The sequence below is a fragment of the Denticeps clupeoides genome, chromosome 12 (assembly GCF_900700375.1).
Source record: "Denticeps clupeoides chromosome 12, fDenClu1.1, whole genome shotgun sequence".
Classification (NCBI taxonomy): domain Eukaryota; kingdom Metazoa; phylum Chordata; class Actinopteri; order Clupeiformes; family Denticipitidae; genus Denticeps; species Denticeps clupeoides.
The window spans coordinates 237,937-256,973 of NC_041718.1; the positions used below are offsets into that span (position 1 = coordinate 237,937).

Genomic DNA, 19,037 nt, shown 5'->3' on the forward strand with positions numbered 1-19,037 from the left:
GTGGGGACGGTACTTTGCTCAGTAGCACCTCAGTGGCACCTTGGTGGATTGGGATTTGAACCAGATTATGGGGCCACTTCCGGGGCCACAACTAGGCCACCACTGCCCCAAAATAATGAAAAGAACTATGATTAAAGATCTTTAAGATACGTTTCTCCAAGTGAGGCTTGAACTCACAACCTTGGCATAGCTCATCAGACACTGTTTCATAAGTACCATGTGCTAACTGATTGCACCACTGGAGCCATGTGCTCAGCATCCCTGAAATGCTTGGTTTATAGCCCTCCATAGGCTCATATAAGCTCGATATAATTGATCAAAGGTTTGTCATGTATTCATATTTCTTGGAACTGAATATAACCAATATTCTAAAATATCTGGGCTACTCAGATGCTGAGGCTGCTGAACAAAAGGCCATCGGCTTTTATAAGCTTTCCCTTTTGACCTTTATTTTAGCAATCAAAAGCATTTTCTTTCTTCAACCTCTCTGAAAATTGGGTTTAATGGGTTGCAGACATACAGGACATGAGTACTGGTGTAAGATTATCATGGTTTAATGCGTTGATCTTCTTGGCCTCTTGCATTACATTTGGCTTCCATGTTTTTTCACAATGGCTTATTTTCATATCCACACTTGACCCTGTCTTTCAAAATGAAGCACTATAGCACCAGTGCTCAATATGAGTTCACCTGCTTCACTTCTTAAAAAAAAATAGTTGGACACTGCCTGATCATTGTATCACTAAAATTTAGTCTTCATAATGTTATGGGTGATCTGTGTACATGTCAGATTCAGCACGTGAACAACTCTGGAAAAATACTGATGCATATAAATAATACTAAAGTCCGATCCTCCACAGGTAGCAGGAAAATTATAGCATTTGAATGAAACTCCTCCTGTGGACAAACTCCTACCTGCAATTAATGAAAGATTCACAGCAGAGAGCATTGAGAGAGCAGTGGGTGTGATGGCATGTCATTGAAATGTCGGCGAATTACCTGCAAAAGCCTAGATGCCTTCATGTTGTTTCCACACAGGGTGTTGACTGCTATTTCTATTTGTTCGTGGTGGTCTTGCCACTGATTTTGCCATTTTAATCTATTACATTTTTTGTTTTATTGGTTTACTATTTTCATAACTAAAGTGTGCATTTTCAAAACTCACATTTGATCACATTTGTAACACTACTAGTCATTCTTTCAAATCTGATGTCATGATTTCATTGTATTTGCACATATTTTCATTCCACTTAATCATTGTTTCAGAACACATGATCATTGTGATATATTTTGAGAACATTTGCTTTAATCACCCAAACAAAACAGTAAGATCTTTTTTCAACTTAGTACTTAGTACCAATCATTTCATTCAGGAGCAAATAATACAAGGTAAGCGTTTCAAATTGTCCTTGGTGATGAATGAGTGTAACTGAACCTTAAAACTTGACAGCAAATATTACACTTATGTTCAGACAAAAAAAAATAAATAAAAAAAAACACACACACACACACACACATATATATATATATATATATATATGTGTGTGGTGTGTGTGTATATGTGTGTGTGTGGTGTGTGTATATATGTGTGTGTGTGTGTGGGTGTGTGTGTGTGTTTTATTTATTTATATATTAGAGGTTGTCATAGATTAATTTTCTTAATCTAGATTAATCTCACTGTAATCTTGGAATTAATCTAGATTCTAGATTAATCTAGATATTAAAATGGCTCATTTGAATTCTGCCGAAGGCATTCACAATATGTGTGCTACCCAAATAATGACTAAAAGTAAGTCTTTGAGAACGGGTTTTTCAAGCCAGGTGGCGTATTAGACCAGGGGCTCATCTCCTGTTTCCAAAATGCATCACAAACTGCTTGAGAAAGCTGTTCTACTATGATCATTGGTGATGAAAATAAATTATGTTCAATAAGATGTACTTGTGTTTACCAACTGTTTATTCAGTTAAATAGCTGCATCCATGTTACCACGTCACGTTTGATGTGGTAATTTCACAGTTCGAAGACACGTTCTGGCCCCCTACAGTGCAATTCGGCTAGGTATACATCCGTGCTAAAATATCAAGGTGAAAGTCATCATAGTGTAGCGGTTCTTCTTCTGCATTGTGTATCTTTTTGATTTCGTTTCTTGAACCACAAATGATGAGCTGACACCCAAGAGATTTTCTGTGCAAAGTGTATTCTGTACAAAAAGCAAGGTCACGTCAGAACATCGCATCACACATCGCGTCTTTCTGCACCTCTCTCTACAATATACAGTATTAAAAGAACATAAAATAATATTCACAAAATTACACACATGCAGAATATTCCTAATATGTACATAAATTAAAATGAAAGAAATAACTTTTTGCAGAGAAACCCCACGCACCTCTCACAGCTCACGCCATGTGTCCAAGAGACCTGAACCGGGTCTCAAAAACAAAATAAAAGTCTTTACAACAACAACAACATTTATTTCTTATATAGCCCAAAATCACATACAGTATGTCTCAATGGGCTTTAGGAAATAAGAAACTAAAAGACACAAGAAAGAAGAAATATACTTATAAATCTAGTGTAACCATTTAACTCCTGCACAATAGCTTGCGTAGTATAGACCCAGCTCCCAACCTTTGTGAATAGATTAACGCCGATTTTTTTTATCGCCCGATAAGAGTCTCACGTTAACGCAGCACGTTTTTATCGCCCGATAAGAGTCTCACGTTAACGCAACACGTTAACGCTGATAACGGCCCACCACTAATATAAATATACACACACATGAAAAAGGGAGGGAAAAAAAGTCATTTACATAAGCAAAATATATTTTTATTTTATTTTATTTTTATCACTTTTACACAATTAATCAAGTCGGTCATTAACATTGGGCCATACATTTTCATCAACATCACAGTGGATGTCTTCGTTGTTCAGGCACCTTGGGAAAAATCTCCTGGCATGACGAATCCAGGCTTGACATTGCTCAGCAGTCAAGATCATACACCTTCCACCTCCATGTAGAGAAGAATTCCTCAATTGGGTTGAGGAAAGGGGAATATGGTGGAAGATAGAGGGTCATGAAGCGAGATGTGTTTGAAACTATTCCTGAACCAGCTGTGCATGGTGGAAGCTGACATTGTCCCCACAAAACATAGACATGTCTCCTCCCTGACAGGCCTGCTCCAGTTCATTTAAAAAACAGGTGTCCAGTGATGTATGACCCTAGAACTGGCCTACAGCCTACCACACCATCTTCAGATATAGCTGCACACATTGAGATGTTTCCCCAACGTTGTCCAGGGACTTGGATGGTAGCCCTTTGTCCAATAAGGTTACGTCCTCTGCGTCTAGTTTTTGCCAGATTGAAATCGGCCTCATCAACAAAAATATACTTGTGATGATTCACAGCAGCATCCAGCTCCATCACCCTCTAAAATGATAATTTAGTTTAGTTTAGTAATAGTTGTCAGTACTGTTACAGTAATTGCATGCCAGTTTAGTGTTGTACCTGAATATATTCTGAACGCCGTTGTTTCACCTGGACATTGTTCCTCTCAAAAGAATATTTGTTTCATGGAAACCTGGTGCTTCTTCAAAAGCCGGAAAATCGTTGGAAGGCAAATTGATGGCACATTGGCAAAGGTGTCATTGCTGTTCGATTTCAGACAGCTGCATGTCATTCCTTGCCCTGACCATTTCCACCACAGCCAACTCCTGCTGGTCAGTCAAAACACGTGGGTGACAATATTGAAGTATTACAAATTACATAACTGTAAACTGACAATTACATGTAGTTCATCTATTCAATAGAGTACTATATTTTAGAAGTGAAGTTGCTATAGCAGACATACCAGTTTTCTTGGCGAAAATTTCTGATGATAGAGCTGATAGTTGATCTTTGTAAAATTGGCTGTACCAACCTGGCAGCCTCAGCCATGGTAATGCCTCTGTTAACCACATGGTCAACAATGATGGCTCATTAGAGATGATGGTGCGTTGTCTTCTGCCTACATTTCTCTGAAGACCACCTCTCTGTTGAGGAGCACCACCACCTCTTTCTCTTTGTCTGTGCCCACCTCTCTGTTGTGGAGCACCACCACCTCTTTCTCTTTGTCTGTGCCCACCTCTCTGTCGAGGAGCACCACCACCTCTTCAATGAATGTTTCCTCTCCCTACGAGTCTATCCTGCTCCATATTTGAACAGTACAAAGTCTCAAACACAGTTCTACTTATATGGTAACTAATTGTGATCATCAGGGGGAAACAATTTACAATTAGTATTTCTAGATTGAAAGCTTTTGCAGCAATGTGTAACTTACAAATGACCAGACAACAATCAGTCAGACATAATGAATGATTCAATGATTAAACATTAAGATCAGTTGAATTAAATGACAGACAAATGTATTAAACTGAATAATAAGAGATGCAAATCAAAAATTTTATAGTGATAACATTATGATAGGCAGTAACTGTGAACGAAACATTTATTTAGATAAAACACTTATTTTGTGTAGTTAAAAAGATATTTTGTCATTGTGTAATGTACTAACACAATTGAAAATATGCTGAAATGTTTGAAAAGGTGCACTTTTGATGATCTGTTGTGATATAAGTACTAAGAGTTTTGTACCAATTGCCAATTGCTTGTGAAAACTGCGCCAAACCAATAAAAAAAACTGTAAATAAGGAACACTAATTAGAACGATGGTTTGGCCTTAGACTGATTTAACACATTGCTTGGGCATTGAGGCTGGCACAGTGTGGAAGCAGTCTTCCTGAGGGTAAATTATGTTTCAGTTGTGCAGATGGCTGTTAGCTGGTACCAGACACAGAGACGCATGCCAGCCCCTTAGGGACAGATTGTCGGGTTACACTTAAGCCAGGACCAAGAAGAATTTTCTGGGTTGCAGGCAGCTCGGCTACATTTAGATTTAATGCTTCTGTATAGACTGATATTAAGTTATAAAAGGAGATTGAGTTTGAGCTATACTGGGTTGAGTGCTAGCTGGAATTGGTTTTGAGGAATGGGGGGAAAGCTTTGGTCAAATTTCAAATCAATAGACAAAGTGCTAAAAGTGTATGAGGCACACTGTCCCATACATAATTTAACAGTTTGTCTTTACCTTTCTTGGTTTCCCAGTTGCCTCAAACTGACATCAGCATTTTAAGTAGGAGAATATTCAGCAGTTTTATAGGTTGAATTGGTACATTTGTCTCTGTTTTAAAGCCACTGTATATTTGGGTCAGGAAAGGAGAAATTGTCTCCAAGCCAGTAGGTTGTGCCAACAGCCAATACCTACCCCTCCGGATTTTCCAAAATGGAGGCGGCTTTTCTTCTCTGACAGCCCTACACCTCGACTTCACCGTGTAAAGTTTCTCCCCTTGCACACGCTACATTAAATCCCCATAACAAAAACATTAGCTTTGTAGGATTATATTCAAGTGTATGATCAATCAGTTATAACAAACAGGTGCTGAATTAAATGATTAATTCACATTTAAGTTGAAACACAGTCATTTGCTGAAACAGAATCAGTTGTGTGGAAGGTTTAAAACTCAGTGGAAAAACAGCCACACTGTAGTACCAAGGTGAGGTTGTGGAAGGCAGTCATACACCATGACTAGACGGAAAACAGCAACAAGAGACAAGGTAGTTATACTGCAGGAAGTTGTACTGCAGTTCCATCAACTCAGAACTGGCAGAAACCAGTGGGACCTATTTACACTCATCTCATCTGCTGGGAGAAGTATGGCCTGAAGTGGTCAGGAGCCATACTTTTGGCCGCATACATCAGAATCAGAATCATATTTATTGGCCAAGTATGTGCAAGCACATACAAGGAATTTGTAGATGGTGTCTCTCAAGTACAGTATAAAAAGAAAACAACAACAATGTGCAAGCATGTGTGTAAGTGTAATTGTACAAGTTGTGGAATTTGTTTATACTGTTTATAAATAAATATATCTTCAGAGTATAAGTATATATAAGAATGTACATAGGTCTATAAGTGTATGAATGAAGGGATGAAGCATGTACAGTACAATAAATAGGCAAAAATCTAAATCCTATATACAGAGTGTACATAAAGTGCAATGTACAATGTTAGGTGATTTGCAGTGTGACAGTTTCAGCTGTTTAGGAGTGAGATGACGAGGGGGAAGAAGCTGTTCCTGTGTTGGGTGGTCCTGGTCTGCAGGTCAAAAAGACTGTGACCAGGGTGTGAGGGGGTCTTTTCCTGAATCTTGAGAGGTATAGGTCCTGGATGGTGTGCAGGGGAGAACCGGTGATCCTTTTTTGCGGTCCGCTGCAGTCTGATCCTGTCTCTTTTAGTGGCTGCTCCATACCAGGCGGTGATGGAGGAGCACAGGACAGACTCAATGACTGCTGTGTAGAACTGGATCAGCAGCTCCTGTGGAAGACTGTACTTCCCCAGTTGCCTCAGGACCCTCTGCTGGGTCTTTTTGAGAATGGAGGAGATGTTTGTCTTCCACTTCAGGTCCTATGAAATGGTGGTGCCCAGGAACTTGAAGGTCTCCACAATAGACACCGCTGAACACACTTAAGCGTGTTCAGCTCCAGGTTGTGCTAACTGCACCAGAGTACCAGCCACTCAACTTCCTGTCTGTATGCAGACTTGTCAACATCCTGAATGAGCCCAATGACGGTTGTGTCGTCTTCAAACTTCAGGAGTTTTTGATTTCCTGGAGGTGCAGTCGTTGGTGTACAGGGAGAAGAGCAGTGGGGATAGGACACATCCTTGAGGGGCACCAGTACTGAGGGACTGTGTTCCAGAAGTGATCTCCCCCAGCCTCACTTGCTGCTTTCTGTCTGTCAGGAAGTTGGTGATCCACTGACAGGTAGCAGGTGACACACTGAGCTGGGAGAGTATGGACGTATGGAGTTCAGGCACAATGATGTTGAATGCCGAGACACAACCAGGATCCTGGAGTAGGTTCCTGGCCGGTTGAGATATTGTAGGATGTAATGCAGCCAAATAGTCACTACATCATCCACCGACCTGTTTGCGGTGCAGGGAGGCAATCTTGGACTCTCTGGTGATCATTTCCTGCACCCCAGGGTGGTGCCTTCTGGGCATGTGCAGCCCCCTCCCGCTGCGCGTCCCTGGTGCCAGTGTGGGGGTTTCGCCGGACCAACCAGACAGCCCCTTCTGCGTCTGTCGGGACAAGCAAGGCCTCTCTCCTGCCTGTCTCAGCTGGATCCTCATGCCTCCCAGGGGGGCTCTGTGGCGCTCCACCTCTCTGGAGGCAGACCCAGGCCCTTACTGGCCGGTATCAGGAACTTTTCTCCCTGGGGTTCGGCTCCGTTGCTTGGTCGTCATCTGATGGACACAAAGAGGGGAAGTAGGGCAACATACGGACTCAAAATATATGCGCACACACACACACACACATAGACAATGGTGGAGATCTTGTCCACATCTGAGAGGGAGGGAAGAGCATCACAGTACACGCCACAGGATGTTAGGAAGGACTGGCATGTACCGGCTGCTATGGAGAAGGGATCCAGGCACCATGGGCATTTCTCACCGGAGTCTGGGGGCGTTGCTGGAGATGGTGGTGGGCGTGTGGCATGGAGGGTGGTAGACATCCTTTACAGCAGGTGGGGGTGCTGGGTTGCTGTGCTGCCGTTCTGCTGAGGAATGTCCGGGCAGAGGGAAAGCGTGTCCACAAACCGGAACTGGAGAGTCTTCCTCCTCGCTGTCCGTCTCTCCCCTCGTCATAATCGCACCGCAGGGAAGCTACGTGGGTCGTCACAGACCTCGCGACGATCGCGGATGGGCGCAATGCCCGACCGCCCACCAACTCACGTCATACCTCGCTCTCGTCGCCTTGTCTCCTTCGTAGTCATCTTACTCCCGGAAGTCATATGTGTCATCCACCCTGCTTACCCCCTTGAGCCAGGGCATGGATTATCTCCCCACCAGAGGAACGCTTCAAAACCTCTGTATCGTCAGGAAGAAATCGCTTGTACCAGTACGTGGGGGTTGTATCCCGGTCCTGGTGCATTCCACTGTAGAACTACCTGGCCCCACAGGCAATCATCCAGTTCTCCCCGCTGGTGCCCGTACTCACTTCGACTGGCTGAGTTCTTCCTGGTGCTCCTTTGCTTTTTTTTCCTCTGCGCTTTCAGCTTGGGCTGCAACATTCTGTCATGTCTGCGAGCTGACAGGGGAACGAAGCGCAGAGCTGGGACATACTGAGAACGGAATTTTATTAATAATAATATGACAACAGAAACAAAACCAGGCTCGATGGCCAAAAACAAGAGAAACAAAGGGGAGAACTTAAACTAGCTCGCAGGTGTGTGGCGATTGCCAGAACCCAATACAACACTATACATACGTTGCAGGGTGCACAACAGAATGTCACAGCCGCTTGTGGGCGGCTGCAATACGCCTTTTAACTGCAGGCTTGATTGGGTCCAGGTGTGTCTCCAGGTGCCCCAAATGCTGACAAATAAAACCAACCCCAATTATTCTGCCCCAAAATACCTGGGCTCCCTTTCAATGTCAGCATGCCAAGGCTGCATGCTTCAAATTTGAAAAACTAATCTACTACACTGATTAAGGCTGCTGAACAAAAGGGCACAATAGGAAGCAGAGATGCAGGACATGAGTAGGATTGCCGTGGTTTTAAGGGCCAATGATCAAGCACACTGGTTTTCCTCTTGCATCAGATTTGGCTGCCATGTTTCTCCACAATGGCTCATTTTCATATCCACATTTGACCCTGTACCCTATGATTGAGCTTTGATGGAGGTTTGAAGGGAATGGGGGTGGAGAGTGGGAATCCCCCCTATCTGAATGGCATTTTTGAACATAGCAGATGCAGCTGGGGATCTTTAGGTGTCCTCTTATATTTCTGCTATGGTGATTGGAACTTTATTATAAAGAAAGGGAAATTCACACCACTTTCAAGCTAAACCTTTTGGTCTTGCTCCATTCAGTATTACTCCTTGAACTTTCTTTTTTAAAAGAACATTTCAAAATATTTCTCACATGAAGAATAGTGGTATAAATAATTTTCATGATCTGTTAAAAGCAAGGTGAAGTGATTGTCACATGTGATACACAGCAGCACAGCATACGGTGCACACAGTTAAATTTGTCCTCTGCATTTAACCCATCACCCTGAGTGAGCAGTGGGCAGCCATGACTGGCGCCCGGGGAGCAGTGTGTGGGGACGGAGCTGCTCAGTGGCACCTCAGTGGCACCTTGGCGGATCAGGATTTGAACCGGCAACCTTCTGATTACGGGACCGCTTCCTTAACCGCTAGGCCACCACTGCCCCAAAACATCAGGAATGAGCACTACGTACAACTCCACTTTATCATGCAATTTAGTAATCCAACTAGACTGATTGGGTGTCTAGAGGTGGCAATGAACAGTTGAGTACATCATGCTTGCAAAAGAAATGTGCTAGAGGTAACATGAAATTGCTTGTTCATGAAAGAAACTTTTTATTTTATTAGTCTAGATCTGAACCTCTTTCTCCTGTTTGGACCTGTGAGGCACTGTGATTCATTGTAATTTTTTAATATATTCTAATTGTTCTAGTTATTTCTGCTGTGCTATAATATATACAGTAAAGCCATAATGAAACTAAGTTTGCCCCTTCGGACAAAATGGAATATTAGCAAACAATTAACCTATTATAATATTAATAGTTATAATTAATAGTTTTTTACTCATACAGACATTCATAACACATAAGGTTATACTGACCTACAATGGTCTATCAACAACAAAAAATGACTTTTCACAATTAACTTTCATGTTACCCAATGCTGTTTTATTGCATTGTTTTGTAATGTCTTCTTATCTTATTGTTTTGAAGGGAAGAAAATGGTAAAAGAGGCAGGAGGCATACTCAGACGATGTGTACTGTTATTATAAATAGAAACTATTGCACTTGGGGTGATTTGTTATAAGAGCCATTTTTGACACAGATGTTTTTGAGAGCACGGATCTATTTTCATCTATGTTTTATTTAAATATGAATCTATTTTTAAATTTTTTAAAAACCTGGTTATTTCCTCAAAATAAATGAATAATTTTCACTGCTGTGAGCCCAAGAACCACAATTCATTCCCATCATCTTTCTCTTCTCTTCACCATCTGACCACCATGCTCATTACATCCTGAAGACATTTGAGCAGGAGTGGTGCTGACAGACTGACCTTCTGATAAACCTGAAAAGACATTTAGGGTATTGGTGTTCTTTATTATTCCTCTGAGCCTTTCTGACATATGGTAGCCAGGATGCAGGTGCCTAGAGCTAATTCCCATGCTTGTTGCACTCACATTTATCAGTTCACTCAAATTTTGTACAGATATATGTTATAAATAAATATATTATAATCCAGTTTGCAGACACAGTAGCTGTTCTTTTTATTCACTATAATTCATCTTTTTTTATCACTGCATATTTCATTGAACTATTATGCTGAAAGAATAAATACTTTGCAGATGTTGTTCAAGTTTAAAAAATAAGTAAAATGTTTGTGGACGTTATGTTCAACTGATTTGTGGGAAATTCTTATTTGAGGAAAATATTTTGTACAGTGCATTTTGCTATTATCTCTTTTTTTGAGTATAAACAAATAGGAAAATATTTTTTCAAAAGATTTGTCTTACACTAAGCAGTTAGAAAAATATGTATCTTTAATGTATACTGCATATTAATAAAAAAACCCTCATCAAGCCCCTCATTTTTTAACCAAAAAATAATTAGGCACCCTTTCAAATGAATGTGAAACAATGTAACTAAAGCATGTTTACATAAAAAAAACAGGGACACACATCTAGGGACACAACCATTGTCATAGAAATGAGGGAGATGTGCCCATCATAGGTTGGTTGAAATGCCCATTTTTACTGTAATAATAAATATTACAGGAACATCCAGATCAACCCTGCAATAACCACAACAAATCAAGTATATGTCATTTCCATCTAAAACCCCTGATTTGACCCTGTTGCAAATCTGTGGAGTGAGCAGAAAAATAGAGTACACTGGAGAGGTTTTAGGACCACGGATGATCTCTCTGTAAGGAAGAGAGAACCGCATACTGATTATATATATTGACTAAGTGATGTATTAAATGCAGCAAGTGGGGTTTGGTGCATGTTTCCTCTGGAACCAATAATATAATACCTAGAATTTGGGTAGTTTGTGAACAAACTACACTGGTTTGAAAAGCAAAGAAAAAAGTTCAGAAGGTCATTCTGTCAGCACCACTCCAGTTTTTAAGGGAGTGTAAAAGCTGTAATTTGGTATGTATGTAATGCTTGGTTAAATACATCACATTTATGGTAGATTATAGATTTCAAGGTGATTTCAATGACAATTGCTTCAAGAACTATCATAAGCATTGATTACATTCTAAATAAGCTTCAAAAGTGCATCTAATTTTAAATAAAAAGACTGCAAAGCCTCAGATGGACAATAAGGGACAACTTATCTGTGGGCCTAAAACACATCTAAAATAAGACAGCTGTAAGTCTCAAGTGTCATGTTCATCATCTCTGAAATAGCCTTGTCGCCTTCTTCTCAATGTTAATCATTAGTAAAGGTTTTTTGACAATGCTTTTAGCAGATGAAAGAGATGTGAGAGGTCTCCCGTGAACCATGCAAAACCATTATGTTCTGGCAAAGAAGAGTCACACCTATTATCCTGGCCATGATCTGGTCAGATCAATTTATCCTGGCCATGATCTGGTCAGATCAATTCGAGAGGCCTTCATCACATTTTATGTTGTAGGCTGCAATAATATGGTGAAGTCCTTTTGCCTTAAGTGCAGATGACCTTTTATTCTTTATATTAATTACGATCACTGATGAAGTCATACATCGTAGCAGAAGGCTTACATTCAAAGCAGAATAGTCCGAATGGGGGATGAACAGCCCACATCAAAGTCAAGGTTTTCTCCAAAATCAGGGTGCAGCATTGTCAGCTGGAACTATCCGAAATACAAAGCTATGGCAGGAAAAAAACATTAAAAAATAAAAAAAAAGTCCTTCAAGGAGAACATCTTGTGGATCAATGAGACCAAGGTAGTGCTTTTTGGTAAAGCGCATCATTCTACTCTGTTCAGAAAACAGAATGAGGCATTCAATTAAAATAACATGGTACCAACAGTCAACATGGTGAAGATTAAGAAATATTATGGGGGCTTTTCGCAGCCTCTTAAATGTTCCCAGGTGCTGGGGAAGGGCAGAGCTAAAGGTTTACCAAATGGCATTGAGGCAGAGGGAGTTTATTGGTAACTGCGTAAAATGATTTATAAATTAATGTGATACCATATATTTGAAATGTTTATTATTTGATGAATGTGCAATCTGATATGTATGAACTGTTTCAATGTTTGTGTGAATATAATTGATTTATTGTCTGTCTGATAATTGGTTTGGTCCAGGGCAATATAAAGACTGCCATAAGTTTGATTGGTTATTGAGAGAGGTTGGACTTACGGTTTATTACTTCTTCATTATGTATTTATTTATTTATTTATTTATTGCTGTTGATGAAATGCCACCCTCACCATTCAACTGTCCTGTTCATCCCCCCATTCCAATTTTGTGGCATAGTGTAGGGCATAGTGTCAGAAAGGGCATGGGTTTTCCAGCTGGACAAACATACTTTTAAGTGTGACTTTAGATCAAAATTTGATTGATCACTTATGGAGAGATGTGAAAATAGGAGGAAGGCACCCTTCAAAACGAAGAGGCCTTAAGCATTTTGTAGAATAAGAGTGGTATAAAATTCCTGTTCAAAGCTTCTTCATGATCATAGGAAGCAATTGGTTTCAGGCTTTTTTTGCCCCAAAGAGTGTGCAACCGAATATTAAGTCCTCTCCTTGAACCGTCACCTTATTGTGGTGGAGGAGTTTGAGAGCCCTAATGATCATAGGAGCTACTGTATGTTGTCTGGGGCACTTGGTGCCCCTGGTTGGGTCTCCCATGACAAAATGGTCTTAGGTAAAGGGTGAGACAAAGAATGGTTCAGAAGATCTTTCATGGGTGGAACAACAGAGAGTCAGATTACCCAGTACATGGGCTCATCGAACTGTGGACCCACCACCCGCAGGAGGAACATGAAGGGGTCCGGTGTAATGTGATTCAGGTGGCACACCAAGGCGGTCCGATCCCCAGACAATCCCCAGACAACAAACTGGCTATTGGGACATGGAACGTCACCTCTCTGGCAGGGAAGGAGCTGGAGCTTGTGGAAGAGGTTGAGCGGTACTGTCTAGATATAGCCGGACTCGACTCAACATATAGCATTGGCTCTGGAACCAAAATCCTTGAGAGAGGTTGGACACTCTTCATTGCTGGAGTTGCTCCAGGTGAGAGGCAGAGGGCTGAGGTTGGCTTTTTGTTAGCCCCAAGACTCTCAGTATGTGTGTTGGGGTTTACCCCAGGGGACAAGAGTGGAGCTTCCCTGCACCTTTGGGTCGGGGAATGGGTTCTGATTGTTAATTGCGCTTATGCACCAAATAACAGCTCAGAGTACCCACCCTTTTTTCAGTCCCTGGGATGAGTGCTAGATAGTGCTCCGACTGGGTATTCCATTGTCCTGCTGGGGGACTTCAACGCTGATGTGGGCAATGACAGCATGACCTGGAGGGGCATGACTGGGAGGAACGGCCCGCCAGATCTGAACTCAAGTGGTGTTTGTTATTGTACTTGTGTGCAAGCTGCAGTTTGGCCATAACGACATCATGTTCAAACATAAGGATGCCCATCTGTACACTTGGTACCAGGGAAGCCTAGGTCGCAGATCAATGATTGACTTTGTAGTCATGTCATCTGACCTGCAACCATATGTTTTGGACACTCGGATGAAGAAAGGAGCACAGCTGTCAACTGATCACCACCTGGTGAAGCCATGGAGAAAGACTACCAATGGGCTCCAGAGAGGTTCTGGCAAACCATCCGACGCCTCAGAAGAGGAAGGCAGCAACTCACTCATACTGTTTACAGTGGGGATGGGGAGCTGCTGACGTCGAATAAGGCTATAGTCGGGCGGTGGAAGGAATATTTTAAGGTGCTCCTCAATCCCACAAACGCACCCGACAAGGAGGAAATAGAGCTGGGATACCTGGGTATGGACTGTCCAATCTCAGGGGGAGAAGTTGCTGAGGTAGTCAAACAGCTATACAGCGGTGGAGCCCCATGGGGTGGATATCATCCGTCCTGGGTATCTCATGTCTATGGATGTTGTAGGGCTGTCGCGGTTGACACATCTCTGCAACATTGTGTGCACATCGGGGGCAGTTCCAGTGGAGTGGCAGACTGGGGTTGGTGGGCCCTGTTTTTAAGAAGGGGGACCAGAGGGTGTGTTCCAACTATACGGGGATCACACTCCTCAGCCTCCCTGGAAAGGTCTACTCAAGGGACTGGAGAGGAGGTTTCGGTCGATGGTTGACTCTCAGATTGAGGAGGAGCAATGTGGTTTTTGTCCTGGCCGTAGAACTGTGACCAGCTCTTTACCTTTGCTAGGGTGATTGGAGGGGCATGGGACTTTGCTCAACCAATCCACATTGTGTTTGTGGATTTGGATAAGGCTTGTGACCATGTCCCTATGGGGGGCTCTCCAAGAGTATGGGGTGGATGGCCTTTTGTTAAGGGCCATTATGTCCCTGTACCAGAGGAACGTGAGTTTGGTCTGCATAGCTGGCAGTAGTGCTGCACGATTAATCTAATCGCAATCGTAATCGCGATGTTAGTCTGTGCGATTACATGAACACAAAAAGCTGCGATTTAAATGATTAGTACATGGATTGGATTGGCAACATATCCGATCCATTCTCTCAAAGTTTGCGAGCTGACTGAAGTCTCACTTCAGTCGGATGTGACATGTTTGGTCACACGACTTTCGATTTGGAGACATATGGGTAGATGCCGCATGACGAGCTGCATCATACGTCGATGTCGCCGCCATATTCCGATAGGCGCTGCTGTGCAATGTAGCATCAACTTCAAATTCAAATTTTATTTGTCACATACACAGTCATACACGGTATGATGTGCAGTGAAATGCTTTTTGCGACTACTACAGACCACAGTATTGCAAATGTTGCAAGTATACAATGAACCAATATGCAAATATTGCAAACATAACCAAATATTACACTTTTACGTCTTTAACATAAAATATGTGTAACTGGTAGTGTGAAGGTGTGCAAATGAGTTACAGTTTGTTTAAAGAAAAAAAAAAGAGCAGTAAAATAAAAAGCGCAGAGTGATTTTGTGCAAAAGAGTCTGGAGTGATTGGAGGTGAAAGTGCTGGAGTTCTATGTACTGTTGTTGTTGAGAGCTTGGACAGCCTGCGGGAAGAAGCTCCTCCTCATTCTCTCTGTGTTGGACTTCATGGAGCGAAAGCGCTTCCCTGATTGCAGCAAAGAGAAGAGTCCATTGTTGGGGTGGGGGAGGTCCTTCACTATCTTCCTGGCCCTGGTACAGCACCGTTTGCTGTAGATAGATTGAAGGTCAGGGAGCTTGGTACGGATGATTCGTTCGGCTGATCGAACCACCCTCTGTAGTGCTCGCCTGTCCTTCATGGTGCTGTTCCCGAACCAGGTTGAGATATTTCCCATCAGGATGCTCTCTATGGTGCAGGAGTAGAAGTTCCTGAGCACCTTGGAGGGCAGTCTGAAGTCTCTCAGGCGTCTGAGGTGGTAAAGACGCTGCCGGGCCTTTTTCACCACGGTGTTGATGTGACAGGACCATGACAGGTCCTGCGTGATGTTAACAACGAGGTAACGGAAGCTGTCCCCTCTCTCCACTGGGCTCCTGTTGATAACAGGGGTCTGGTAGGTCCTCTCCTGCTTTGTACTGAAGTCCACTATTAACTCCTTTGTCTTGCTGACGTTCAGGTGGAGATTGTTCCTCTGGCACCAGTTCACCAGATTTCCAACCTCCTCCAGGTAGGCCGTCTCGTCGTTGTCAGAGATCAGGCCCACCACGACAGTATCGTCAGCAAACTTGATGATGGTGGTGGAGTTTGTAGTGGCTGTACAGTCATGGGGGCTCAAAACACAGCCCTGGGGGGCTCCAGTGCTGAGGGTGATGGAGGCTGAGGCATGTCCACCCATCCTAAATCCTTGTGGTCTCCCGCTTAGGAAGTTGGAGATCCACTGACAGAGAGATGAGCTGAGTCCCAGGTGCTCCAGCTTGGTGGTGAGTGTGGAAGGGATTATTGTGTTAAATGCTGAACTGTAGTCAATGAAAAACATTTTAACATAATTTTAACATAATTTCACCATAACATGTTGGTGCTTTATAGTCCGTTATTGTCCTTAGTCCCTGCCACAGGCTCCTGCAGCCTTGTATGGTTCCATGTCCCCGGAAGCAAGTTATAGGTCGCAGTGCGAGATTTCAGAGCGTCGCGAATGGTTTTATCCACCCACGGCTTCTGATTGGGAAACGTTCTGATGATCGTTTTCTGAACAGTGTCGTCCGTTAGTTTCCCAATGAAACTCACAACCGCTTCCGCAAACTCACTGGTGTTTCCGGAACTACTCTGGAACATGCCCCAGTCTGCGTGTTCCAGTGCGTCCTGAAGAGCGGCCACCGATTGGTCCATCCAGCGTGCCACCTCCCTCTGTACCGGAACTTCCTGTTTAAGCCTTTGTTTGTATTTAAGCATGAGGAAGATGGCGGCGTGGTCGGATTTTCCAAATGGTGGACGAGATTGTGCCCTGTATCCGTCCTTTATGGTAGTGTAGCAATGGTCCAGCGTCCTTTCGCCCCTGGTGGGCCAGGTGAAAACTCGGCGCTGCGCGTTTGAGGCTGGCATTATTGAAATCTCCTGCCACAATAAGCGCAGCGTCCCGGTGCTGTGTTTGGTGCTGTGTGAGTGCCTCCTGCAGTTCGCATAAGGCAGTGTCCGTGTCCGCTTTCGGTGGAATGTAAGCGGCGCTGATGATGACCGATGTGAACTCCCGAGGAAGGTAAAAGGGACGACACTTGATGGACAATAGTTCCAGATTCGGCGAGCACAAGTGTGTGAGGGGGACAACGGAATTGCACCAGTTGCTATTTACCATCAAACACACTCCGCCTCCCCGTGTCTTCCCCGAGTCGCGTGTCCTGTCCATGCGGTGGACCGAGAAGAACTCGGCCGGCTGAATGGCGTGGTCCGGCACTGCTGGGTTCAGCCATGTCTCGGTGAAGCAGAGGAGGTTGCAGTCCCGAATGTCTCTCTGGAACTTTACCCTGGCCCTGAGGTCATCGAGCTTGTTCTCCAGTGACTGGACGTTGGTGAGCAGGATGCTAGGCAGAGGTGTGCTGTGTGCACGGGCCCTCAGCCTGTTCCTGACGCCGGCTCGTTTCCCCCGGGGCTGCCGCTTTGCTCAGGATTTCACTCGGCCAGCTGGGATCCGGAAAAGCAGTCAAAGTCTTCGTATTGTAAGTGCATTGTATACTAATAGAAACTCTACTGTATTTAATGCGTTCCATGGTGGTAGATTTGCCGGTGTAGGGTTGTTGAAAGAAGGTTTAAAAAACAAAAACAAACTAAACTTGGTCGGAGCAGTCGCAATGGCAGCCGACCTCACCGGTGCCATTTTGGATTACACGTACATGTCTATGGAGAGAAGTGCATAAAAATGCCTCACTCTTGTGCTGCTTGGGGCTGTACAAACCGCTGTATGCTCCAAACCAGATCCCGGGGGATTACATTTCATACGTAAGGAATAAATTTGGCCATTATAAAATCCTGTTTTATAAGTCTTAACCTTAGCTAAATTAGGCTAAGCTAGCGAAGTTATGCATTCCTGTGTTCAAGTCAGCCTCCAAACAACGTTTTGGCTAAACGTAGGCATGAACTATTTAGACTGTTCATAGCTGTTAACTTTTTTCAAACTTTGAAGGGTTCCTAAAGAAATTCACCTCAGTTTACAAATCTTAACCTTAGCTAAGCTAGCAAAGCTATGCGTCCCTGTGTTCAAGTCAGCCTCCAAACAACGTTTTGGTTAAACGTAAGAACTATAATACGGGATTTTATAATGGCCAAATATAATCAAAACAGTTGATTAGCCTTACCAGGGTTTGTCGTTTTTTATTTATTTAATTTTGTAGAATATTGTATTTTGAAAGCACTGGGCATTTCAAGTTGTTATAAGTAGTTTCTATGTTTCACTTTTAAATTAAACATTTCACTATTAGTATGCGACTTTTCATTGATATACAAGCAAGTGTCCTTTATCATATCGCAATCGCATATCGCAATATTGATCTCAATAATCGTAGTATGTCTTTTTGTTGTACAGCCTGATGGCACTGGGGTAGAAACTGTTTCTAAATCGTGATGTGCGTGTGAATTGTCCTGAGTCTCTTGCCTGATGGCAGGAAAGTAAAAAGTGACAGTGCAGGGTGGCTGGGGTCCTTCAGGATGCTCTTTGTTTTCCTGAGACAGCGCGTGGTGTAAATGTCCGTTATTGCTGGTAGTGGTGTGCCTGTGATCCTCTGGGCTGTTTTCACCACCCTCTGCAGAGCTTTCTTGTCCTGAGCAGTACAACTGCCATACCAGGACGCGATACTGCTTGTGAGGATGGACTCCACAGCGCACCTGTAGAAGCTGGTGAGGACAGCCTTCTTTAGGCATCTGAGGAAGTGGAGTCGTTGGTGGGCTTTTTTGGTGAACGCTGCTGTGTGTTCTGAGGACTTGAGGTCGGAACTGAGGGTGACCCCAAGGAGCCTGATGCTGCTGACCCTCTCCACCCTCCGATGTAGATAGGGGAGGTGGACTCCGCCAGGGCTGCCCTTTGTCACCGGTTCTGTTCATAACCTATATGGACAGAATTTCTTGAGGGTGTCTAGTTTTGTGGCAGGAGAATCTCGTCTCTGCTTTTTGCAGATGATGTGGTCCTCCTAGCTTCATCAGGCTCTGACCATCAGCTCTTGCTGGGTAGATTCGCAGCCGAGTGTGAAGCGGCTGGGATGAGGATCAGCACCTCGGAGAGTCTTGCGGGCGCTGAGCCAATCTGTCATGATGAACAGGGAG

At 43.3% G+C, this 19,037-nt stretch overlaps 1 protein-coding gene across 1 annotated transcript in view; it reads left to right on the top strand.

Moving 5' to 3' along the window:
* Positions 1–19,037, top strand: part of LOC114800370 (E3 ubiquitin-protein ligase RNF123-like) — a 98,599-nt gene that overhangs the window by 46,428 nt on the left and 33,134 nt on the right.